Source organism: Protopterus annectens, chromosome 1.part2 (assembly GCF_019279795.1).
Source record: "Protopterus annectens isolate FY-2018-M chromosome 1.part2, PAN1.0, whole genome shotgun sequence".
In the NCBI taxonomy this organism is placed as follows: Eukaryota; Metazoa; Chordata; order Ceratodontiformes; family Protopteridae; genus Protopterus; species Protopterus annectens.
The window spans coordinates 1,111,894,124-1,111,919,965 of NC_056727.1; the positions used below are offsets into that span (position 1 = coordinate 1,111,894,124).

Sequence of the window (25,842 nt, forward strand, 5' to 3'; positions counted from 1 at the left end):
GATGACCCAAGCAATTTTACATGACCCAATTAGACTAGATTTCGCCTCCTTCTTCCCTCCAGTGGGAAATCAATCCTCTTTAGGTTGGTACATTTCTTACGTATCTATTTTAACAGGGGCAGTACTTGCTTTGCTGCCTTTTTTTTACTGTGAAAGGGAACATGCAGTGCTGTCCAGCAACTCTGACCCAATTCACTGCAAGTAAGGAGGACAGGATACTAAAAGGGGATGTCCACTTTAAGTGCCAGGCACATATGAGACACATTGTTCAGTTTCCCTTGCTATAATTATGAAATTAGTACTGCTTTGTGCTTGAGCTTAACACCATTCATCTTTCTCCGGCCTTTCTTTGCTCACTTTTTTTCTCACTCTTTGCACGTTGATTTTACTGAAGCCATCAAATATTCTTAACGACTTCAAATTGATTTATCACCTTCCCTACTCAATGGCTTGTTAATCCTCAGTCAGTTTTGAGACTATTGCGATCCTATTAGACTTCCGCTTCAAACATGATGAATCACAATTTTTACTTAACTCCCTGTCTTTCCTGCTTTCACTCCTGAAGTGTTGCTCCACACTCACTCCTTCTTGTCTCTTTGACCTGCTTGCTGCTTCCCTCATTCAGCCCTGTCATACTGCACTTTTCTACTCTCATTTTCCTCCACATAACCTTACCTACTTTGGTTTGGAACACTCTGTTCCATGATAGGTTTTGGTGTCCACATAGGCAAGTGGGGGGGATAGCTCCACTCCACTCTCCAACCAACCCCCATATTATTACAGTTATAGTTAAATAAACAATTCTCACTTCATTGTCAGCCAACCACATACAAAAAACAGGACTGAGTCTCTCAATCAATTCACACATACTACAGCTTTACCTGCAATACTCTTAATATATCTGCTATTCTAACCATACATAATTTATCTTCTGGAATCAATATACAGTGGATCTAAAAAGTGTATACACCCCTGTTAAAATGCCAGGTTTTGTGATATAAAAAATGAGACAAATTATTTCAAAACTTTTCTCACCTTTAATGTGACCTATAGCCTATATAATTCAAATGAAAAACATACAAATATGTTAGGGGAATAAATATATATATATATATATATATATATATATATATATATATATATATAAAAGTACAATAGGCTGGTTGGATAAGTGTGCACATCCATAATATATATATATATATATATATATATATATACACACACACACAGACATACTGTTGAAAATTTGATATATATATATATACACACACACACATATATATATATATATATATATATATATATATATACCCACACACACATACATACACACACACACACACACACTGTTGAAAATTTAAGGTCCAAATACAACCAATATTCTGAGAATTGGTTAATTTTACAAATATTTAGAGACTTTGTGAACATAGAGATTAATAAGATATTTAACCTAGATAAAAAATGTTCCCCAAACTATTGGAATTCTTAATAAATGTAAATAATAATGCAATGAAAAATGATATTTGTTACAAATTTATACAATTAAGTTAGATTTCACATATTCAGGCAGTTCCTACTGGAACGACTACTCAAAAATGAATAATGAAGACTTCTCTGAAGAATACAAGGAAATATTAAAATCTACAGTTATTATATTGGAACATTTTCACATGAAAATTGTTTACACAGAGCTTTTGTCACTCCTAACAAAATAACAATTATATAAATCAAAGCAAATTAAATGCTGGAGATGTGATTTTGAAATAATAGCTGACTGGATGCATATAGTATATGAATGTAAAGTTATTTCTCCTTTTTGGAAATAAATTAACTTCTCTCAAGCTCTATGGTCAGATAGATGTAATATTTTTAAATCTTTAGTTTTATTTAATACTCCAATTCCTGAGATAATTCCAAAAACCCAAGTGCCTCTTCTTTGGTCTATTCTTGCTATTACTAAAAACTGGAAAAGTAAAGTTACCTCCTCTAGTGTTGTATTTATTAGCATGGCAAAAATTGTTTGCAGTAGTGAACTGCATACTATAAAGATGAGAACTTCTAATATTACTTATTCATATAAAGACTTGCTTGAAAAATATTAATGGTTGTTGACATGAATAACTTTGTACTGATCAGCTACTGACCTATGTAAATAGTTATTTGTTTTATAATTTTTATTGTTTGAAAAAAAACATGCTGTCATCATTCTCCTGCTCTCCAAAGAGCTTAAGGACTCCAAGCTCATTTCTAACTTATGTCCTATAATAAAACCTTTCAAAAAGCCAAATTATAAACAAATTCTAACACACGAACAAGTATGGTCTTCTCTGTGACTGGCAGCATGACTTTAGAAGATCCTTTAGCAGCCTGACAGCAGTAACTAATGCCACTGTCACATTCTACAGCAATGTCAGTAATGTCCTTATCTCTGCTATTTTTTTCATTGACATGACTAGGGCGTTTAAGATTGCTAATCAAAACCTGCCATACTAGAAGCTCTACATACTAAATTTTGGAGAAAATATAATTACTTTGTTTAAATACTACCCAAGGGACAGAACATATGCTAAGTCCTACTGGTATAATGGAAAACGTATGGGGTTTCTCCCTAGGTTCTGTCTTGGGGAGCCTTCTCTTCTACACTGCTATTAATAACACATTACCTTAGAACTAACTAGCCTTAACTTTATAAAATTTGCAGAGGCCATCCTTATGATAGACTACAGTAAATATGTGCACACCCTACAATCAAAATTTCAACCGTTTTTTTTTTTTTTATGTATCTCTGGTTACATAATAATACATTCTTAATAAACCCCAAGAAAAATAATGTAGTTATTTTTGCCAACTCCCCAAAAATGGCTACCTGTCCATCAGCAACTCCTGATGTTTGACTGGATTGTGCTTCATCTAGGGTTTGGATACTTCCATTATTCTATATTTAGTTTCTATTGCTCTTATTATATTACAGTTAGTTTTATTTTAAAACTTGTTTCACCTTAAATTTTTCTTGAAATTGTATATGTTTTGGCTATGGTCAGTTAGAAAAAATAATTTTCTATTCACTGATTGAAAAGGACATAAATCTTGTTAATTAGTGTGAAGAGCTTAGAAGTAGGATTCTGTATTTAGCTGCAAGTTCTGTGAGACTAATGTTGATGTATGACTGCATTAGATTTTTCCAACCCCACCTGTCCAATTCCTCTTGTGCTTTTAAACTTGATGACTTTTGATCTGCCTGCCCCTACTGTAAATATCTGGAAGCTCCTCTCAGTCTCAACTTATCTGCTCATTCTACAGGATGCTGAAGAGCAGATTGGGAAGACCTTTCCCTTAAAGCACGAGTTAGCCTCTGTTTCACATCATCCCACTCACTTAGTGAACACTGTAATATTCAGAGCATTAATTCCTTTTTTTCTATCTTACTTTTAAAATCTGTAACATCTGACCTAGTATTGAATCACAGGAAACAAACTGGGATTACTGCATCGGTTTTGCTCCTGGTGAGAGAAGAAGCAGAAGGACATTATTTACTAGCCTTCCTAGACGTTAACAATGATAAGCCTTAAAACCGCTTCTTATGAGCTGGCCTGAGTATAGCACTTCTGCTTTGCTGCTGGTGAGAGGAGCATAGTGGTATGGGATTCCTGCTCGACACTGATTGGGCAATGTGTATGGAACTACACTGATTGGTCTGGTTGCAGTTTTAGTGAGAACCTTTTAAGAGCTATGTTCCATCTTTCTGCTGTAGGTTCTACACCGGGTATCTCTCAAGAGAAGAACAACAATATCTGGGTTAATACTACTTATGAGCCAACTTGAGTGTAGAGCTGTTGCTTTTCTTCTGGTGAGAGAAGGAGCAAAGAATCATGGATTTCCAGCTGTCTTAAAACCAGCACTGTGTCCATTACCAGACAGCCAGCACCCCCAATGATCAACTCCAGACCTTATAGGTGATAGTCCTCTTCCCCCCTTCAGCCCACATTAGTAAGCATCTGAAAACATGGGTTTGCACTAACTGCATCTGAGTCAGCTTGGTTGAAATGGACATCTTGAGGCAATGTAGCAATTGTCTCATGTTCAATAACCACCTTCTACTTAAACAAATAGACACAGTGTGTGGGAGATGTAGTTATGTAATGATATTGGAGGCAAAGCTCTCACAAGCCATAGTCAATAATGCACAGATTGTCAGTACCACACAACATCATGTTAAACCAATCACAAACAGCTCAAACCAATATATGCAGAGGGTCTTAAAAGTAATCTATGTAAACCACAAAGGCCTCCTAATTGTAAGCCAAGAAATAAGTACCATCAGCAACATTACAAAAAGGCAACACAGGCAGCACCCACCATGAAACATACATCTAACAGTCACAATGACTCAACTCAAATGCCCATAAAGCAAACCTGTGCACAATCAAGTATCCTGGTCATAAATGACTCCACAGTGAGAGACACTGATGCACCACACACCAGGCTGTGCAAGGAGAGGTTCGTGATTAGCCTATGAGGTGCTAGAAGTTGCTAAATCACATATGCACTCAAGTTTTTGCACCACAGGTACACATATAACACAGTCATAGTGCACTAATGTTATAAATAATCTGAAACGTACCTTCTTGGACTATATAAAGCAACATGATAGAACTCCTGAACATATGCATGTGGCAGATATGAACCTAGCTTTGATCACTATGCTACCATCACCAAGAATGATACAGCATTATGAACAAAAGACTACAAACTTCAACAACTGGCTTAGCTTCTGGTGCCATTCTAAGGGGGTGCAATATATACCAGCTTGGGAGGAGATGTCAAGATAGTCATATCTACTTTGCCAGGGAGGGTCTGAATTTCCACCCCCAGTGGCTTTTGTATATTGGCTAAAACCTTCACCGCCATAGTGCCTTTTTAGGTAATGTCAGTCTTCTAAACTTCCAACATAGCAGAACAGAATCCAGATAACAAAGGTATTGCTGCTCAACACTAGGAGCCTTAACAAAAAATGCACTCCCAAAAAGCACACCTTACCCTGGCAAGCACAGATGCATGCATCATCATAGAGACCTGGGTCAAGACCAATGAGAAAAGCTCCATCAGTGCAGGGTTTCAGTGCTTATCAGACATTAAGGCTCAGCACATCAGATGAAGGCATTAAAGGTGGTGATGTCTCCATACTCTTAAAAAATCACTTCCAGACTCATTAGACAAGATAATAATTAGGAACTCTTTCACAACCAACCTATTAACAAAACCCTTATTATATCAAAGTGAACTATGGGACCCACTCTATTTCCCCCTCAGCCTATACCTCCTATCTAACCAATACGATGTCCCAGTGCAGTAAGCCCAATACTATTCTCCTAGGAGACTTCAATCACACCTCAATTAACTGGGAGAGTTATACATCTTAGGTTCATAGGTAGGTACTAGGCTAATGGCCAAAGGGCCTATGTAAGCCTAGCCAACAAGGTTCCCTGGCTTATGCCACCCAAGAAAGTTATTTTCCTGTGCCACTGTCGAGCTGAGACACAGAAGTGATCCCCAGGGTGTATTTCCTATTTCCCATCCACTCATCAAGATTTTCCTTGAAGAGTGCTAATGAAGAACTTTGCTTGACATAGATGGGTAATAAATTAACCACAAGTGGGATTTGAACCATACATATTTTGCACACTAAACCAGATCTCTACCATTGCTCTACAGAATTGTATTTCCAGAAATGCCTGAACTTCATCAATACAAACTCTCTGGATCAGTCCACACCCCAACCAGGGGTGATGAAATCCTGGAATTTGCCTTTACAATATGGATGCAGATTTGTTTCATACCAACTGTAACTTACTCCCTGGTCAAACTGGATCACAGATCAGTCCCATTCACCTTAACACTGAAGCCAAAAGCATCTTTCAATACATGTGTTCAGAGATTATGTAAAGATAATTTACTTAAACTGAGGGATGACCTAGCTAAATTCAGAAGCCCCAGCAATCTTGACAACCCCACTCCTTTTGTGAAATCCTTGTCTGACAAATTATTTGCGCTATGTAGATAGCTGCATAAACACATCGGTCTCCCTCAGAAGTGAAAATAATGTCAAATTTAAAAATAACCCCCTATGGTAGAACCCTAACATAAACTAATTCTATACTAAGAGTAAAAAATAAAAAAATCATTGCATGCAAAAAATAAATGTAATTCTCAAGATGCCAATAACACTCCTGATAAACTTAACAAGGAAATCCAGACCCTTATGAAATCCACCATAGCATTTAGGTTCATAGGTAGATACTAGGCTATCTGCCCTAGGGCATTTATAAGCCTAGCCAGAGTGTATTTGGCTTCCGCCTCCCTATTAGATTAGCCTACTGTAAAGTAGGTCACAGAAGGTACCCTTTTAAGATTAGTTTACTGTGCCTCCGTCTATAGGTTCATAGGTAGATACTAGGCTATCTGCCCTAAGGCATTGATGTTAGTTTTCATTCATCCTCAACCTATGGGTCCAGATGTGATCCTCAGATGCACCTCAGCTGCTGCACTAGCTCATGGTCTCTTAACAAACTTTAGAGCTCCTTCCCTACCTATAATGTACCACCCCTAACATCCCTCAGGTCTTGTTTGCTGCTATAGAAACTGGGTGTGGTTGTCTACAGCTCTCAACGTTCACAGTGGGAGACAAGTTTGATTTATAAATTTACATTTTCACTTAAAAAAAAATATATATATATATTATCTCCTTTCTTCCCTTATACCTTGTCTAACTTCCAGTTTGTTTAAATTTTTCATAATACAGTAGCTTGAAACTAAACCTTTTCTCTGTAAAGTTTTTCTGCTTTTACGTTTTACAAGGTTTAAACTTCCCTTTTTAAAACATCCACACCTTTTGCCATACTCATAGTTATGGATTTACTTCAGTAAGCTGCTTTTCTGTGGCAAAGTGAAACTCCACATTCTAACACACAGAAAAGTAAAAAAAAATCCTAATTTCATTTACTTAAACAGCATTATTGGGGCTTCAGTCCCCCAAATTTTGAGACCCTTCAAAGGGTCTAAATTTTTAGTGTTTTACCCAAGAAAGAGAAAGACAATTTTTTTTAATGTAATTTGTGGCAGATTTTAGAGATGTCCGATTGGAGGTGTGTTGCAATTTGACCTTCTCCCAATCACAACAATCTATTCTCCAGACTTTTGTCATATTCCTTGCTCTATTTTCTTATCTGGCACATAATTCTGATGACTGGAATTTTAAAACTGATATATGATGGCATGCACTTCAGCTTCAGACTGCAAATCTGTTATAGAATGTGTGCTGACAAGCCTTGCAGGAGCAATAAATAAGTAAAATAAGTTTCAGTCTTTTAAGTATTAAGATGAAGTACAGGGCAGTACCAGAGAACTTTGCACTTCTAAAATACAGGAAATTAAATATTGTAACAGCAGTGAGCAGGGTTGTCATGATGGTTAAGTTCTTTTCCTCACAGAAGGCTGGCTGCTTGTGTGGCCCTGGATTGTTCAAAGGTACTTGATCAATCCAGGGCAGACTGGTGGTTGTTTGGTTGATGTCACCAATACAGGACAGACTGGAGGTTGGTTGGTTGATGTCACTAAGTCCTCAACTAGCACTGAGGACTAAACAGCCAAGTTGTTAATGAACTACTTCAGCTGAGAAAGATACAGATTTAAAATCTTCCAATCTGGTACACTTGAAGGTTTTTTTTCTTATGGGGCTCAACTCCCCATAAAAGAATGTAATCATCAACAGATCACATTCCTCGATCTAGAATCACTAGGGCCTCCATCAGATCCTTAGTCCCTCTTGGTCTGGTGAGTTTGGTCCCCTAGAGTGGTCCCACCTGACTGCAAATTCTTCATCGGGTCCGACTGTCAGTAACTGTTGCTGTGGACAACCTCCTTTAACCAGATTTTGGGTGAGGACTCCTTCAGATCTGGTCATTCCGACCATTCTCTCTGATCTCCCTCAGATCCTAGTACTCAGATCCAATGAATATGTGGTGCCCATGGAGAGCTAGATGTTTCTCAGGTTCAGATCCTTTGTGGGACTGGGGATCGGACTGATATTTTTTTAGCCTGATGTGGCCTTTGTCAGATCCAGGGTACTTGGATCTGACCTACCACAGTTCCTTGTCAGAGCTGGGATAATGCTCCAATTTAAAAATAATAATAATACTAAAAGAGAAGAAAGGAATAACCTTTCCAATCCTGCCCTTTTATCTACTTAACTGGTTTGTAGCATTACTCCCTCGATCGGATCTTGAGCCTTGGATCCAATTGCTGGCTGGTTGTCCTGAAAGAACTGGGCTGTGTTTGGATCTGGAGTTGTCGAGTGGTGACATTTTTCTTCAGATCAGATGGTGACAATGTTTTTCTGCTGTAATCAGTTTTCATCTGAAGGTTGCTTTTTTGACATTCACATATCTCTCAACTGTCCAGCTTTTGCAGAATGTCCAGATTTTTGCATCATATTTTTGGTCTGTTCCTCAAAAAAATTGTTTTTGGCAAATCACTGGTGCAATCTGTGAATTTAAGTCACTAAATAATGACTTCAAATCCCTTCAGCAGATTTATGTTAACACAAACTTTGTTACTCTAGCAGCTTTATAGCTTCATAAGAGTAATATTAAAAATCTGCCCCTATTTTGGGGACTTTGTTCCCTCTTTCTGTTAGATTTTGTCCAGGTTTCTTGTACTAAGAGATTGAGAGGTATGGGCACAAACCCCTAGTGTCCGGATTCTTACCTCACCCCTTTGTTTTTTGGACTATTCCTCAAAAGGGAAACAAATGAAACTTCAGCTGAGCCCCTGATCCCATAAATAAGGATGTGTTTTCAGTTTCAATCATGATATCCTCAGAATGACTCATGATGATGGTAGCACCCTATTGATGCTCTTCGTGTTTCACTGTTGCAGTCATCACATTTGGGTTATCTGCTTGCAGTAGCCCTCAGTCGGCCTGATTATCAAAGTCTTGGGTCCTGCGTCGGTTGCGGTCTCATCTTCCTTGACGTCAGGTAGTCAGGGGTATAAAGCATGCAGCCGACGCCATTGCATCAGTCTTTCTTGCTGCGCGGTGCCCAAAGCAGAAGCAGTTCGCAAGTGCCGGTGGGCCGACTCCTCAGAACCGAAGTCTTCAACTAAAGCTAAGTACCCCAATTGGGGAAATTTTTCTTGCTCTAAACCGATGTCAGTAAAAGTCAATAATTGTATTTCTTGTAGAAAGCAAATAGCTCAAAGATTTTCATTCGTACTGTATTACTTGCCTAGGCCCTGACCACGACGTACCTCACTGTCGGTTTTGTGCCTTATTTAAGCAACGAACTACACATTGTCAGTATATTTACACTTCTACATATTATGGTACTCGGTTCAATTATCCAGATATGTCTTCGGTAAGCCATCCAACTACCGACATTCTGAAAGAATGCAAAGATAAAGACAGAGACAGGCCGCCTGGGTCCAAAGCTGCCGACAACACTTCTTCTAAGTCAGTCGCCAGTTTGCCTGTACTTAGTGAAGCGCTTTCGCAGCCCTGATACCCGCTACTTCAGATTCACAGGCCTCTACTGAGACCCATTCGGAGTCTGGTATGCCGCAAGATGCTTCAACTGTGGAACCTGTGGAAGTCTCTACCTTGGATGGGTCTGGAGTTGCTGTGCAGGCACCGGCTTCTGAAGGTGTATTCAGGCCTACTGACTTGCATATTAAACCGACACCATCTTTTTCTTCAAGGCCTAAAACTCGAACCATGCCTAAAAAAACGATGCCCAGACCGCATGGTCAGGCCTCTATGCCTAAAAAAGAAATAAGAATGGCTGAAGACCTTATTACTTTAATCAGGGGGAGCCAACCTTCCCCTTCTAAGAGACCTAGGACTGAATTTGCTTATGATACTTCTGACCAGGATTCTGAAATTTCTGTTTCCTCTGATGACCAGGATTTACCCTTATCTACCTATGATTATTCTGATGCAGAGGACTCTATTCCCTCTGCTTCCCCCCCAGAGGATTTCTCTTTTGGTGAAACCTTGCATACTCTTAGGGAGCATTTCCGCTGGGAAAGCCAGGATTATTCTGATTCTAAAAAGAGGCTTAGGGATTTCTTACTCCTGCCTCAACACAGGCCTTTAACTATCCCTCCTGTGCTAGACATGGTTGATGATGCCTTTTCGGAATCTAGCTTGGCACCTGACTCTTAACCTCCTGTTCCCAGAAAACCTGATAGATATTACAGGGTTCCTGACTCTCACAAGTTCCTTTTTAAAAATCCTACTGCGGATCCTGAGACCATTTCACAGGGACCCAAGGGCATTAAGGTTACTACTGCCAACAATCCTACCCCTTCTGATAGAGACTCCAGGGCGCTGGATAGATGGGGTAAGAAGGTATACACTTCTGCTACCTTGGCCATTAGGGCCTTAAACTGTCAGTTTCATATGTTAAGTATCAGCAACATATTATTGGACTGCTTAAACAGAAAATGATGTTGATTCCTGACTGCTGAAAATAAGGATTTACAGGATTTAATGCATTCTGCTGAACAGGTTGGAAAACATTTTGCAATGTGGGTTTGAGTCACTAGAGGCATCTTGCAGGGATGCTGTCACTGGGTCTGTACTTAGAGGGCATGCTTGGCTTAAGGAGCAATCTTTGCCAGATCATGTTAAAGCTAAATTGCTGGCTGCTCCCTTAAATTAGGGACCACCTGTTTGGCAACAAAGCAGAAGTAGTTCTTAAAAAGATGGAGGAAAAAGCTAAATTTATGCAAACTGTTAAAAATTTCCTAAAAGTACAGCCTCCAAGATTTAGTAGGCATTGGCCCTCTAAAAATTGGTCCTTTCCTGTCTCTTCCAGGTCTTTTCAGTCCAAACCCAGAACCAGCAGAACACCCAGGCTTCAGTCCCAGGGTACGCACAGGACTAAGCAGTGGGGGGGCTCCCACTTCCAAATCAGGGAGTAGTAGGTAAGTTGTCTCAATGACTTAACTTTACAACTTCCACGCACTTCCCAAATGACTGCTCCTTTAGGGGGAAAGATTGCTCTGCAGGTCAAAAACTGGGAACTCATTACCCAGGACAAATGGGTTTTAAATATAGTTTCCCAAGGATACAGATTTCACTTCCACATGTTACCAACCCCAAACAGTTGGCCAGATCTACCCCCAAATCAGTGGGCAGAGGCTCAAAAGCAAGTACACTCTCTCTTAAGCATAAAGGTTATTCAAACTGTACCAGAAGAGGAAAAGGGACAATGTTTCTACTCAAGACTTTTCCTGGTACCCAGAAAAGACAATTCATGGCGTCCTATCCTGGGCCTTTCTATCTTAAACACCTTTTTGGTGATTCCAAAATTCAAGATGCTAACTCTTCACCAGCTGCTTCCTATGCTAGGCAAAGATGTCTGGTTGGCAACACTGGATTTAAAGGAAGCCTACCTGCACATCCCAATCAGGGAATCTTGCAGAAGATACCTACACTTCAAAGCAGGCTACCTGCTACATGCACTATCCGTTCTCTGCACTGCCCTTTGGCTTACCTACTGCGCCCAGGGTATTCACTAACTGCATAGCTCCAGTCATTGCATTTTGCAGGCAAAGAAATATTCAAATATACCCATACCTGGACGATTGTCTAATTCAGGCAGAAAGCCAGGACATACTCTTGAATCATCTGGCATTTGTACAAAAGATGCTAACTTGTCTGGGGTACACCATAAACGAAAAGAAATCACATCTGGTATCCTGTCAACAAATTATATTCATGGCAGCAAGCTTGAACACAACTTCCCAGATGGCATTCCTCATGCCAGAGAAACAAATTCATTTGACAACTTACTTCAAACTGATGGCCACAAAGACCCTGCTATCTGCAAGGCAAATACTGCAAGCCTTGGGGTTCATGGCCTCCTGCATTCTATTAATTCCATATGCAAGACTGCATATGAGGAAACTACAATGGTATCTAAAAAGTCTACGGTGTCAACATTCTCAGGATCTAGAAGCTAGGATTCCTACCATACCTTGCCTATGGTTAGAGTTCCTTTGGTGGGCAGTGGCCTGCCACCAAAACAAGGGACTACCATTCACTCTTCCCCCTGCCGCCCAAACTAACAACAGACTATGTATGGGGGCGCACCTGGCAAGGAAGTGCATTCAAGTCAAATGCACCTGCATATCAATCAATCAAAAAGAAATGTTAGCTGTACGGAATGCTCTGACAGCCTTCAAGGACCACATTCTTCCAGGACAATTAATGGTAAAGACGGACAACACCACTGTTATGTGGTACATAAACAAGCAGGGGGGTACCCATTCTGCAAACTAGCCATGGCTCTGTGGAACACAACCTTGAGCTACCAAGTGAATCTACAGGCTCAATTCCTGCCAGGAAAACTAAATACACTGGCAGACAAACTAAGCAGAAATCTCTTGGACCTAACACAAGTGGAAACTGGAACCAAAGACTTTCAACATGTTGATAAACAAATGGGGGAGCCCAGATATAGACCTGTTTGCCTCCCCCCAGAACTACCAATTGGACAAATTCTGCACAAGGAATCCCCACAAACAAGCTTGGAAAGTGGATGCTCTGTCCTTCAGCTGGAAAAATCTATCAGTTTATGCCTTTCCCCCTCTGCCTCTCCTCTCCAAAGTACTACTACAGATCAAACAGGACAAACCAAGGATGATACTGATTGCACCAGACTGGCCACACCAACACTGGTATCCCCTCTTGTGTCCGGCCACCCACTTGGTGTTGGCAGCGTGTGGAAGTGAAATCTGTATCCCTGGGACACTATATTTAAAACCCATTTGTCCTGGGTAATGAGTTCCCAATTCTTTGCAATGAAGAGCAATCTTTCCCCTCCAAAGGGGCAGTCAGATGATGAGTGCTTGGAAATTTTAAAAGGAAGTCATTGAGACAGTTTACCATAGGGGGGAGTCTTATTATTACCAGACTTGGAAGTGGAGGCCCCCCACTGCTTAGTTCTGAGAATCCCCTGGGACTGAAACCTGGGGTTTTTGCTGTGTCTGAGTTTGGCTTGAGAAGACCTGGAAGGGGCTGGAAAGGACCAATTCCTACTAAATCTAGCAGGCTGAACTTGTAAAAAATTTTTTAACAGTTTGCATAGATTGAGCTTTATCTTCCATCTTTTTAAGAACTTCCTCAGCCTTGTTGCCAAACAGGCGGTCCTGATTTAAAGGAGAATCCAACAATTTAGCTTTAACATGATCAGGTAAAGATTGCTCCTTAAGCCAAGCATGCCTTCTGAGCACAGACCCAGTAACAGCAGCCCTGCAAGAGGCCTCTAATGAATCAAAACCACATTGCAAAGTATGTTTTCCAACTTGTTCGGCAGAATGCTTTAAATCCTGTAATTCTTTATTTTCCACACAGTCAGGAATCAACATCATTTTCTGTTTAAGCAGTCCATTAACATGTTGCTGATATTTTAACATATGAAACTGGCAGTTTAAATCCCTAATTCCTAACCCATCCATCCAACACACTGGAGTCTCTATCAGAAGGGGTAGGATTTTTAGCAGTAGAAGCCTTAATGCCCTTGGGCCCCTGCAAAATAGTCTCTGGATCTGCAATAGGATTTTTAAAAAGGAACTTGTGGGACTCAGGGACCCTGTAGTATCTGTCACGTTTTCTGAGAGCAGGAAGCAGGGAATCAGGGGCCAAACTAGATTCCAAGAAAGCATCATCAACAATGTCTAGTACAGGAGGAATAGGCTAAAGGCCTATGCTGAGGTAGGAGAAGGAAATCCCTAAGTCTCTTTTTTGAATCAGAAAAATCCTGGCTTTCCCAGTGGAAATGCTTCCTCAGAGTATGTAAGGTTTCCCCAAAAGAAAAATCTTCAGGAAGGGAAGCAGAGGGAATAGAGTCCTCTGCATCAGAATCCTCATAAGTAGGTAAGGACAAATCCAGGTCATCAGAAGAGTCAGAAAAAACAGAATCCTGATCAGAAGATTCATAATCGACCTCAGTCCTAGGCCTCTTAGAGGGGGGGGGGGGTTGGCTACCCCTGATTAGAGTTATAAGATCTTCAGCCATTCTTATAATTTGTTTTTTAGGCATAGAGGCCTGAGCATGTGGCCTGGGCATCATTTTTTTAGACATGGATCGAGATTTAGGCCTAAGTAATGAAGGAGGCAACGATTTAATATGCAAGTCCTTAGGCCTGAATACACCCTCAGAAGCCGGTGCCTGCACAGCGGCTCCGGACCCATCCAAGGTAGAAACATCCGTGGGTTCCATAGTTGAAGCATCTCGCGGCATACCGGACTCCGAATGGGTCTCAGTAGAGGCCTGCGAATCAGAAGTAGCGGGTATCAGGGGCTGTGAAAGCGCCTCACTGAGTACCGGCGAACTGGCGACTGGCTTAGGAGAAGAGTCATCGGCAGTTTTGGACCTTGGCGGCCTGTCTCTGTCTTTATCTTTGCGTTTTTTTTCAGAATCCCGGTAGTCGGATGGCTAACAGATGACATTTCTGGATAACTAAACTGAGAACCGAATTATTTAGAGGCAAAAATATACCGACGACGGATAGTGCACTGATTAAATAAAACACAAAACTGACAGCAAGGTACGTCGTGGTCAGGGCCTAGGCAAGGAATACAGTACAAATGAAAATCTTTATGAGGTATTTGCTTTCCACAAGTAATGCAATTATTAACTTTTACTGACATTGGTAAGGAGCAAAAAAAAGTTTCCCCAACGGGGTACTTAGCTATAGTTGAAGACTTCAGTTCTGAAACTCGAAAACGAAAATTTCAGGAGTCGGCCGACCGGCACTTGCGAACTGCTTCTGCTTTGGGCACCGCACAGCAAGAAAGACTGATGTAATGGCGTCAGCTGCATGTTTTATACCCCTGACAACTTGACGTCATGCAAGAAGGGACAGCAACCGACGCAGGACCCAAGACTTTGTTAATCAGGCCGACTGAGGGAAACCTGCAAGCAGATAACCCAAATGTAATGACTGCAACAGTGAAACATGAAGAACATCAAAGGGGAACGCATACTGCACTCCTTAGATGTGCACAGACAACTTAGATTTTACTTGGACAGGACTAAACCTCAAAGGAAATCTGAACAACTGCTGGTGGCATTTGCTGCAGGGGCAGAGGGGAAGGCTATTTCAAAGCAAACTATTTCTAAATGGATAGGCCATTGCATTCATTTCTGCTATAAGCACCATGGAAAACCTATCCCACAAGGGATTCCACCCCATTCAACCAAGGCTGCATCTACCTCTACAGCCTTTCTCAGAGGTGTCCCTACCAGGGACATCCTAGAAGCTGCTACCTGGAGTTCTGTACATACTTTCACCAAGCATTACCAGTTGCCAGTTTTCTCTAAATCCAGAGCTAGTTTGCCACTGCAGTCTTGCAGGGCCTTATAGCTGGTCCTAAAGCTATCTAAATTCCTCCTCCCATCCTTAGCTTTGGGAGTCTACCCAAATGTGATGACTGCAACAGTGACACACTAAGAACATAGTACAGTTGTGTACACTTAGCATAAATGTAGATGTTCGAGTGTATTCACTGTTGCAGTCCTGGTTACCCACACTCCCTCCAGCTCCCTGACTTCTTTTGCCTATACCTCTTCTTTCCTTTACTATGCTTAAAAGCTTTTTGGTGTATTTACTTTTTTGTTGGAGGTATACCATTGTGTATATATATATATATATTTTTTTTTTAATTGCTTCCCATTAGGGGGGCACCTGACATCTGGGGCAAGAAAAGCTGATGTAATGGCGTCCGCTGCATACTTTATACCCCTGACTACCTGACGTTAAGGAAGATGAGACAGCAACCGGCGCAGGACCCAAGACTTTGATAATCAGTCCGACTGAGGGCTACTGCAAGCAGATAACCCAAATGTGATGACTGCAACAGTGAATACACTCGAACATCTAAGTTTATGGTACGTGTACACAACTGTTTTTTCTAGAGAGTTTCTGGCCTTGACGGAGTGTGTGTCCCTGTCTTCTTGCCTTGTCCCCCCCCCTTCTAAATGAGGATTGACATAATGATTAAGATATTTACTTCACAGAAAAAGGTACAGAGCTTGATCTCACTATGGGAAGTTGGCTGGGCTTGGAGTGGTCCACGTGGGCAACTTGCCAATAAACCTATGAGAAAACTGCATACAAGGCTAAAACCCAATAAAAAAATTATTACACCACCCTACAACAAACATCAACAAATCCTCAAAAATGTTGGTCTACAGTTAACAAAATACTTCAACCAGGACAAACAACCCCACCCCATCCACTCCTAATCAAACAACCCCACCCCATCCACTCCTAATACTCTTACTAGCACTACAGAACAATTCAATACTTTACTGAAAGTATCCTAAAATTCACAAAAAAAAACAGCTCTCCCACTCAGTCATTTATACCCACCATAATAAATAATAGCAGCAATACCTTTTCTTTCCTACCTGTCCCTTTTTCTACTATCCAAAAACTACTTAAAAAACTAAAGCCCACAGTAATAGCAGCCAACTTCCTCAAAATAGCAGCAGTTGCAATCACTTACCCTGTCTCCATTCTTATTAATTGCTCCATCTCGAAACAATACATATAATCTCTCTACACAAAGATGGCACCTCAACTGAACTCTCAAATTACAGACCCATAGCCATCCTATCTCCTCTGTCAAAAATTCTTGAAAAATGTATTTATTTACAACTTCTCCACTACCTCACAACAAACAACCTATTAACTATATTTCATCACAGATTTAGACCCAATCATGGCACCGCAGCAGCCCTCTTGCATTTTACTGATGTCATTAATCAACACAGAAAAATCGTCTCAACAGTCTTCTTAGACATGTCTAAAGCTTTCGATACTGTATCTCATCCCAAGCTACTAACCACTCTCTCTCTGACTTAAACCTTAGTCCCTCTGCCATTAACTGGTTCCAAAGCTAACAGGATGACAACAAGCTGTGAAATGGTCACAGCAGCTTTCCCCCCTTCTCTCTGTCACATTAGGAATACCACAAGTATCCATATTAGGTTCCCTACTATTCAGTCTATTTACCAATACCTTAGCACAGCCAATTCTTCAGCCACCTTGATCCAATATGCAGATGATTCAACACTTATATGTACTAACCCCAATATACAACAACTTCAAGATATTACACAAAGTTCCTTTACTGCTATTGAAACCTGGCTCACTGATGCTCAACTCATTTTAAATCCTAGTAAAACCAAACTCATGACCTTCCAACCTACCAGACTCTCTGACCCACCTCCTTCTATCTTCATTATTGCTTCTGATAACATAATAATCAGACCAGATTCACAGTCCAAATTACTGGATGTAGTAAGTCGATAACAATATGAAATTTGACTAACACATAACACAGATAGTCAAAAAGGTACAAAGCAACTTGGAACCATGTACAGAAATAGACAATTCCTAACTAATACTACTAGAATATGCATTGCTAGAACTCATCTGGTCTCCACCCTCCTCTACGCCTCCCCCATACTCACTAATCTAAGGAAAACTGACCTTGAAAACTTGAAATATGTTATAGTAAGATAACTAAAGTTTGTGACTAACACTAACAATAGGACTCACCACTGTCTCCCACTAAAACAGCTCTCTTGGTCAGAACTTCCCCACTCACTAGCCTATAAACAACCAACAATGGCACACAAAATACTCCTCCATCCTCATAATTCACCTGACATTCAAAACATAACACCCAACACTAACTGGCCACTTTGCTCTACCAACAGTTACTAAAACTAAAAACTTTGCAGGAGATTCACTTTACTCCAGTCACGTAGCAAAATTGTGGAATGCACTACCAGACTATCAGATCTGTAGCAAACACCTTCAACTTTAAAAAATTAGTCAAAAATCACTTAAACACCTGGCTTTGCTCATGCAATGGGCCAGGATAATACTACCTCCCACCTCTCTCTTGTTGTTGTGTCTTTCGGCTTTTCCCGGTTAGGGGTCGCCACAGCGGAACTCTGGTCCGTTAATGATTAGCAGTGGATTTTTACGTGCCGAGTTGCCAGCCCTGACGCACAACCTTCAATGAAGACACACCCATTCACGCACATTTCCCACACAGAAGACGCTCTAGCTGAGAATCGAACAGGACGTCTTACTGTGAGGTGACAACGCTACCGCAGCACCACCACCGCAGTACCTCTCACCTCTCTCTACACCGCAGTACCTCCCACCTCTCTCTACACTGCACAAATCTCCATAATTGTATAACTCCTGAAGGAACCTTAACTGTAAACTACAGAACACCAGCTGTACACTAATAACGCCACTAGAAGAACATATAACACTCTTCCACTTCTGACCTTCTGTACATCCCATCCTGTTTCTACTGTTAAGCATCTTTTATGCTTCTATCAATATGTTGTAACCATTGTATAAACTTGCTCTCCAAAAATGTAACAAAATATTGTACAAATTTGCTCTCCAAGAATGTCAATCAAATAATGATCATCTCTGTTACTTGATGTAACTCTAAACTGTTATTTGATGTACCCGTTAGTTGTTGTGACTGTATAAACTGTATTTTAACTCTGTAATCTGTATTTTATATATATAGTCATTTATACTGTAAATGGAGCTTTTTCCTTGGGCCTCCACTGAAAATGGGCATCTGCCCAGTCGGACTTTCCTGGTAAACAAATGTAAATAAATAAAAATAAATAAAATGTCTGTAACTTCCACCCCTTTTTAACTCTATTGTGGTTTTGTGGATGTGTTTCTCTGGTTCTGGTCTGTCTGGACCAGGGTTCATGCCAAGCCTGGAGACACGGGACCTTCGTTTTTGGATAGGATTGGTTACTTTTCTGTTCCTCCCCCACAGGATCCTACTCTACAATTCTGTTTCCCTCTCTAACACTACAGGTTCTGAAACTAAAACTGTCCTCCCTTTCAGAGGCTATGGTTTGGTGGGAAGGGACAGAGACTGAATGTCCTTAGTCAATTCCCCTGATAATTTTTAGTGGTGGGGACTCCCCCTTCTCCTGCCATCACCATCCTTTCTGTTTTCAATTCCTTTCCTTGATTCCCTATGGAATGCAAAGTTCATTTTGAGCAGAAGCTGGAGTTCAAAGTCCGTCTATCCATCCTCCCATCTTTTAGCTGGAATGATTTACTATTTGATGGACTATAGTTCAGTACATCTACAAATTAGAGGGAATCAAACTTATCCTGGGTATCGATAACCCTAGGGAAGTGAGTGACAACAGAAGATATCTTTCATCCACCCTCTAGTGACATCACATGTTCCTGTCTTAGTAAACTGACTAAGCAGGCCCCTTTTACTACCTCACAAGTTGTATCTCTATAATTATGCGACAGAAATGATTTATCAGTTGACAGTACTAGCTTGACTGTGACTTTTCTTGTATTCCATTAGTATGACAAGATCAGTAACTACTTGATACTACCCACCACCTCCTCTACAAAACTAAACAAACTGGCAAATAAGTCTACCAAGTCAACTTTGAAAAATATTTAGCCTTCTACTCCAAGAACGATCACAAGGCATTCTTTAACTGTGTCCGCAACCTCTAATGTAATACAGCTTGTTGTAAGGCAGCCTGCTATACTGAGCCTTCACAACCTCTAATGCAATACACTGTTGAGTGCAGAGCTCATTGTAAGAGGAGTCACCTACATTGAGCCAGAAGATTACTGACCGGCTCATTCAGCTCTATCCTTACTCTTTTTTGCTCCCTCTTGATCTGCTTCAAGCTTCCCTTAGGAAATACCTCCCACACACTTCTATATAATTTCATACGTCTCCCTGATCCTCAATATCATTTAGCAAACAGCTAAATAGAAGAACAAGGTAATCCCGTTTAGATTCTACTGTCCTAGTCAAACAGTTTCCCCCCTTTTTAATCAATGGACAAACTCATTCTTGTTATACCTTATTGACTGTTACAAATACGCTTTTCCTTTACTCTGACCTTTATTTATAATAATCACCTTAGTCTGTAGATCCAGATCCAGACATTCTGTCACTTGAAACTTTTTCTAATCTGCTGGTTCTTCTCATACCTATCTTCAGTTGATTCTTCACTAGGAAACTCTTCAGAAGTGAATAATGAAAGCTGCTTTATGGGGTAGAATAGGATCAGATAAATTCTTAGCATCAGACTCATTCAATTCTTGAATTTTTGTCAAGCCTTTTTATGAGGATACTAGTTCATCCTTTTTTTGTTTTTTTTGAATACTCTAATTCTAAATAGCTAAATCGTCTAGGACCTTATCTCCTAAGCCATCTTCTTCTTCCTTGGCTTCAGATTCGTCTTAAAGAGATCTCATAAAGATCTGATCTCAACCTAGGATTCAAAAAAGACTACGTTACATGATATGGCTACCGCTTTGGATTCTGACCGGATTTTGTCGGATCTGACACCATCTACACCTAATCCATCTGTTACTGGACCTTCTACCTTGATAAACATGCCTAGGACTCAGTTTTTCACCATCAGTTGATTCAGTCCCCTCCAAGGTACCTTTTCCTTTTCTAGAAAGAAGTAGATCTCCATCAATATATTCAATTTGTTCTTCCAGAAGCCTCACAGAAGAAGATGTGGAGAAAGTAGTGAGAAAGATTCTCTAAGCGCAGAGCCAGTTTTTTAGACTGCAACTCGCAACTATCTCTACAGTTATGTAAAGTCCCAGGATTCCTCACAAATACTCATAATACTGTGAATATTTAATTTAGTAGGTACCATTTACTGACTATTTTACTGCACCATGCAAACAAATTTGATAGTATAAACCTTGATTTTTTTTTTCTGTTTAAACCTGCATCTACATGTAAAAAAAAAAAAGGAAGAGCAAGGATTTACAAATAAGACAGTATGCATGTTTCGTTTTTTTAAATGCACATAGACAGTTACATTCCCAACTACTACATATATAGGATGTTAGGAAATCTGTTCATCCAGTCTTTCCTTTCAAACACAAGTTGGCAAATGTATCAGAAACGTGATCCAAATCAGATGGTTTGACAGGTGGCATTTCTTTTATCTATAACAAAGGGCATACTTTCCTTACGAAAACCATAAAAAGATCACAATCATATCTGCGACTTCCTTCACTATACTTCCAGTCCAGAATCTCTAGGAATGATGTATGTAAGGCTACATCATAGCCAAATCCTTATACCTTTATCATCCATCACATTTAGATATCAGGTCCCGGAGTACTTAAACCTTTGGCCCCTTCTTATCTAGTAATATCAGCCCTTGGAGCCCACCCAAAGATTCAGATGGCTGGAATGACCCATAGGTTGACGATGCATGAAAATGGGCATCATCAGATAAAGACGTCATGTACTTACCATAACTTTCCATCTGTGTTGTCCAATTTTATTCATCCTCAACTCCCCACCCACCAACCCCCTTTTCTAATGTCTAACTTCTGGAGGAGCAAGTTACGATTGCCCTTGTGTTCTCCAAATATGGTACCCCCTCCATATTTTTATAATTGCTTCATTGAGGAATGAGATTCCCTTATCTGAGATTTATGTCATTTGTAATTTACTTTAATAGTTTTCCTTTATCATCTTCCTGTCAAGCTGTAAACAAGAGCTGAGGGATGTTACGGGTGGGGTGGTGCATTATGTGTTGGTAAAGAGCTTGACAGTTTGTTAGAGACCATGACTTAGTGTAATGGAAGAGTCAGATCTGGACCCAGAAGTTGAGAATTAATGAAAATGGACAACACAGATGACATGTTATGGTAAGTACATAACTCCTTTTTTATACGAGGTAAAAACAGCCACCCAGGCAAAGGATAACCAACAAAGCCTTCTTTAACTATGTTAGAAATTTCAGAAACAATGCCCATTACTTTGCAGACCTAACAGTAAAGGATCTCACACACTTATACCCATAGAACATAGCCAATCTACTATCAGACAAATTTAGGTCAAACTCCTGTTTCCTGTCACTTTTTCTCCTTCATTCCCAAATATGTGTTTCAGAGTAATGTTCCTCCCAAAATATTTCAGATCAATTATGAACTCATTTAGTGGGGATTGAATAGATGGTATAATCTTTCCAGGATATTTAGTGACAGGAAACAGGAGTGGCTATAAGAAAACAAGCACCTTCATGCCTCTGTCACCCCACTGTAGATATGTTCATACGCCTCTGTGAAAATGATGTAGCCGATCACAGAGAAAAAGAAGGTAGCAAACACTTCCATAATTTAATATATGATGAGCATACAGCTCTGAGCGAACTACAAAAAAGGAAGAATATAATAATAAAACAAGCAGTAAAAAGGGTGCAATAGTGGTGATGAATTCTAATACCTATGTTAACAAAATGGAAGAAATGCGGAGCAATAGAACCACATACTCTAAGATCAGTAAGAAAGATCTGAATAGACTGATGATGAATATACAGGATGTACTATATGAGAAACTGATAAACAGATCCATCAGTAAGGAGCTATATGAGTTTTTTGATGTTGCACATCCCACCGTACCAGCCATCAACGGGTTGCCGAAAATCCATAAAAATTGTAATGATCCACCCTATGCATCCCATTGTGGCAGGTAGAGTATGGCTAACTAAACCGCTTTCAATATTTTTAGAAGGTGAACTCAAGAAATGATTACCTACAGCAAAAACAGCGTTAAAAGATGCAGCGCAATTTCTGGGGCAGGTATATGATACAATGGAATCAAGAAACACATTTGAAGGCCTTCTATTAGTTACTATGGATGTGAAGTTTATTCACGTCGATTCTGAATAGCTATGGAATAGAGACCATAAGAGAATATGCTGATAGCCTAGTACCTACCTATGAACTAGTTGTCTATCGGCCCTAGGGCCTATACTAGTCTAGCCAAAAAGTACCCTGGCTTTCACCGCCCAAGAAAATTATTTTCCTGTGTCCCTGTCGAGCAGAGCCACAGAGGTGATCCCGGGGTGAATTCCCTATTTCCCATCCAATCGTCAAGATTTTTCTTGAAGAGTGCTAATGAGGAGCTTTGTTTGATAAAAATAGGTAGTTTGTTCCAGAGTATGGGAAGTCTCTGGGACAGGAATTTATCCCTCCAGCATGTTCTGTTTATTGTGGTGACAAGGTTTAGGTCCCTAGAGTGTGTAGCTCAGAGTGATTGGGATTTCTATAAATGGAGCATGTCCAACAGCTCTGGGTTTGACATAGCTTTGTATGTTAGGCAGAGATCGCCTCTGAGTAGGCGATATGCAACGGAGTAAAGCTGGAGTTTTTTGAGATGGTCTGCGTAGGGCATCTGTTTGAGGCCAGTAATTCTCTTTGGGAGGTATTTCTGTGGCCTTTCCAGTTGTTGCAGATGTCTTGTGAGGTACATACCAAAAGAGGCACTGTACTCTATAATGGGTCTAATGAGTGATGAGTAGTGGGGAACAATGACCTCTTTTTTCCTGGATGAGAATCCTTTTGTGATGAGGTGTACCACGTAGAAGGATTTCCTGACTACTGTGGCGAAGTGATTATCAAAGGAGAAACTACTGTCCACCTGTGGTCCCAAGGTCTCTTATCACACCTTTGGTGTTAAGTAGACTACTACCTATGTGGTAGCTCATGGGTACAGAGTTTTTACCAAAGGGGATGACAATGCACTTCTTGGCATTGAGCTTGAGGCCATGGCTTTGACACCAGGCATCTGTCTCAGTGAGGCCCTTTTGTAGGATGTCCACATCGTTAGGTGTTTCAATTATGGCTCCTAGTTTGCAGTCATCTGCGAACTTCATTAGCCAAAGACCTTCTGTGTTAGCCTGTACATCAGCAAAGTAGATACCAAACAGGAGAGGACCCAGGACTGAACCCTATGGTACTCCACTTGTCACTGGTCTGAAGTCGGATTTAGAGTCTGCTACTTTCACAGTGTGGGTTCTGTCAGTGAGCCAGTTGGCAACCCATCTTGTGACATAGGGATTTATACAGAGTTTAGTGAGTTTATCTACAATTCCAGAGTGGGGGAGGGTATCAGAAGCCTTGGCGAGATCTACATAGGCTGTGTGAACCACCTTACCCTTGTCTACGGCTTTGGTGACTGCTTCAAAGAAGTCAATCAGGTTTAGGAGACATGATCTGCCTTTTACAAACCCGAACTGGGTGGGGTCCAGAGTTTGGAGATTACCAATGTCTTTGTTTATAAGATCCATGATGATACGTTCAATGGTCTTGCAGACTAGGCTCGTAAGGTTAATGGGGCGGTAGTTCCTGGGGTCCGTGGTGACTGGCTCCCCCTTTGTGGAGTGGGATAACCATCGCTGTGTGCCATTCAGTGGACACAAAGCCTGAGGTGAGGCTATGATTGAACATGGTGCTTAGGCTGGGTGCCAGTTCATTCTGTAGTTCATGTAGAATGCAGCCTGGGATGTTGTCAGGTCCCATGGATGCTGTGTTCTTGGCTTTGGAGAGTGTGGTTTTTACCTGTGCAGCCATGATTATAGGAACTTTGCATTCTTTTGGGATAGAGATGGGCCCTTTAGGGGGTGAAAGGGGATAAAGTTAGCACTGAACCTATCTGCCAGGATGTTGGCAATATCAGTTGGTTCTGTATATTTAGTGCCATTGTGCTGTAACTCAGAGCAGATCCGACTGTCGCCATTGAGATTCTTGACATAGCTATAGAATGCTTTGTGGGTGTCTTTAGAATCAGTGGCAATTTTTTTTCATAACTAGTTTTGGAGGATTTTATGAGGGGATCTCAGCTTCTTACTGAGGCTGACCAGGGAGTTCTTACCCTTTTTTGCAACCGTTTCTTTCTTCTGTTGTAGAGTTTGTTTATGGCAGGGGACCACCAGATTGGCTTCCATTTTTTGGAGGATAGCATCTTGGTTCTGTTAGGAATAGCATGATCGATGCACTTATGCAAGTGCTTATAAAGTGCATCTGTGAAGGATTCAGCAGTCGTACCGCTACTGTCTGTTTGCATGCATGGGTGTTGTGAAGTTTGCCACTTCTGTCTTAAGAAGCGTAAAGTTGGCTTTGGAGAAATTTTTTAAGGTGGTTTCCCTAATTGGGGGTGGGGGTGGGGGGTGGGATGTGGATGTCTAGGCTGATTAGCTTGTGGTCAGATCTGACCAACAAGGAATTGACCTCTGGTGTGGAACTCCAGTCACCCATGTTGGTAATGACCAGGTCTAGGATATTGCTACTCCTGGTAGGGGTGTGGATAAGTTGATCCAAGGCGTTGGAATTTATGAATTCCAGAAAACGTTGAGCAAAAGAGTTGTTACATGAGTAGTTTTCCCAGTTAATGGTGAGGTAGTTGAAATCGCCCATTATTAGGGTGTTGGGTTGTACCCTAATATTTTCCAGTGTATCAAGAAATGAGGATTGGGAATCCTGGAGCATGGTGGGGGATCTGTAGCAAGTTACAATTTGGATTGTGGTCTTCCTCAGAGTTAATTGCACTTGGATGATCTCGGATACATTATGCTGAGCAACTAGCCTGGAGGTGTGGATATCCTTAATGAATATGCACACGCCTCCACCTTCAGTGTTTCGGTCTAGGTTAGATGGTCGAAAGGTGTGGTATGAATTATAGCCTGGTAATGCAGGGGTGCTCTCTGGAGCTTGAACCAGGTCTCTGTCACTGCACAGATGTTGATGTTCCTCCATTTTAAAGAGTGCCTTGAGTGAATGCACTGTGAAGTTTAGACTTCTAGCATTACCCTTAGATTTTGCTTGCTTGTACCTGTTACAGTGGTGAATTTGTCATTTGAACCTTGCCTAAAAAAGGCACTATAGGGGTGGCAAGAGCCTTAGTCAGTATCCAGA

The 25,842-nt window shown here is 40.7% G+C and overlaps 1 protein-coding gene across 1 annotated transcript in view; it reads right to left on the minus strand.

Annotated features, from left to right (window-relative positions):
- The window catches only part of LOC122792249 (sestrin-2-like), a gene marked incomplete in the record, with an annotated part of 678,183 nt that overhangs the window by 337,617 nt on the left and 314,724 nt on the right, over positions 1-25,842 (minus strand).